The sequence below is a fragment of the Callithrix jacchus genome, chromosome 18 (genome assembly GCF_049354715.1).
Source record: "Callithrix jacchus isolate 240 chromosome 18, calJac240_pri, whole genome shotgun sequence".
NCBI lineage: Eukaryota > Metazoa > Chordata > Mammalia > Primates > Cebidae > Callithrix > Callithrix jacchus.
This window is the reverse complement of record NC_133519.1, coordinates 10,682,115-10,684,189: the sequence shown is the minus strand read 5'-3', so window position 1 is coordinate 10,684,189 and position 2,075 is coordinate 10,682,115. Positions and strand designations below refer to the sequence as shown.

The 2,075-nt window shown below is 42.6% G+C and overlaps 1 pseudogene; it reads right to left on the bottom strand.

Moving 5' to 3' along the window:
- Nucleotides 1-761: 761 nt before the first annotated feature.
- LOC128930073 (short coiled-coil protein pseudogene) lies at nucleotides 762-1,173 on the bottom strand (annotated as a pseudogene).
- Nucleotides 1,174-2,075: the final 902 nt, after the last annotated feature.

Here is a 2,075-nt window from a genome sequence, read left to right as displayed (position 1 = left end):
AGGAGGCATAAGATGGTGCAAGGGTACATAATGCTGTACATTCAGGGCATGATTTGGTCACTTTTTCACAACAGGTGGTCATTTTTCTTGTATATCTTACTAAGCCTATAGTAAAAGATAGTGCTAAATCTATAAATCAAGGCAAATTTGATAAAACATTTATCTTTAAGTTTCATAAATATATGCAATTTTTTTTTTTATATGGAGTCTCACTCTGTCGCCCAGGCTGTAGTACAGTGGCGCGACCTTGGCTCACTGCAACCTCCGCCTCCTGGGTTCAAGTGATTCTCCTGCCTCAGCCTCCTGAGTAGGTGAGATTATAGGCACGTGCCACTGCGCCTGGCTAATTTTTGTATTTTTAGTAGATATGGGGTTTCACCATGTTAGCCAGGCTGGTCTTGAACTCCTGAGCTCAAACAATCTGCCCGCCTTCTCCTCCCAAAGTGCTGGGATTACAGGCATGTGCCACCACACCTGGCAAGTATATGCAATTGTAATTGTAGTCTCTACAATTCATTTGCATGTTTTCATAGACTAATATATATGCAAATTTAGGGAAGTCTCCTGTTGATGCTGTTAATTTTGCCTACACCTGACAATTTCTTCATAAATATTCAAGGAAGCCACAAACAAAGGTGCTTTTCAAGGTAAAAGCCACAAACAAAGGTGCTTTTCACAAACAAAAGTAATTTTTTGAAATCTGTCCAAGTTTTAAAGAAAAAAATGATCAGCAGCAATTCCCTGAAATGGAAGGTTGTCCATTCTTACTTTCTTTTGCTTACTATGTCAGTTGTTTGAAAAACACTAGAAGCTGACATGAGACTTTCTATATGTTGTCCAACAACTTGGTTTTCTGATTTTAGCTTCAGATTTTCATCCTTACCTGCATCCGCTCTTGCAGAGAGAACTGTGTGTGTTGGAATTTCCACACTTGATTAGTAAGTCATGTTTTTTTCCTCCACTTCCACCTGATTTTCAGCATCAACTGCATCCATGTCAGCACTCATCATCTTGGGTAACAAACTTTTAAGTCTTGGATATGAAATGCTTGATGAGTGTTCCAGTTGGAGGGGCCAGAAGCGGGAGGGATTGGGAAGATGCCTCAGGCCTGGACACTTGAACCAACTAACAGTGCTCTCCAAAACTGAATTTTGAAGATGGTACCAAAAATAATCTCACCAATAATTTATTGATTATAAATAGAAAGAATAATGTTGGCTGGGTGCCGTGGCTCATGCCTGGGAGGCCGAGGCGAGTGGATCACCTGAGGTCAGGAGTTCGAGACCAGCCTGACCAACACGGAGAAACCCTGTCTCTACTAAAAATACAAAATTAACCAAGCATGGTGGCACATGCCTGTAATCCCAGCTACTCGGGAGGCTGAGGCAAGAGAATCGCTTGAACCTGGGAGGTGGAGGTTTCGTGAGCCAAGATCGCGCCATTGCACTTCAGCCTGGACAACAAGAGCAAAACTCTGTCTCATAAAAAAAAAAAAAAAGAAAGAAAATAAAGCATAATGTTATGTATATTATCATTGAGTTAAATAAAATGTGTATTTTTGTTTGTTTTTTGAGACAGAGTCTTGCTCTGTTGCCCAGGCTGGTGTGCAATGGTGCAATCTCAGCTCACTGTGACCTCTGCCTCAGGGGTTCAATCAATTCTCCTGCCTCAGCCTCCCAAGTAGCTGGGACTACAGGGGTGCACCACCACGTCCGGCTAATTTTTTGTATTTTAGTAGAGACAGGGTTTCACCATATTGGCCAGGATTGTCTTGATCTCCTGACCTAGTAATCTTCCCGTCTTAGCCTCCCAAAGTGCTGGGATTACAGGCATGAGCTAACACACCCAGCCTAAAATGTGTGTGTTTTTTTGTTTTTCTGCTTTTTGTTTTTTGAGATGGAGTCTCACTCTGTCATCCAGGCTTGAGTGCAGTGGCTCACTGTAACCTCTGCCTCCCAATTGATTCTCCTGCCTCAGCCTCTCAAGTAGCTGAGACTACAGGCACATGCCACTACGCCCAGCTGCTTTTTTGTGTTTTTGGTAGAGATGAGGTTTCACTGTGTTAGCCAGGATGG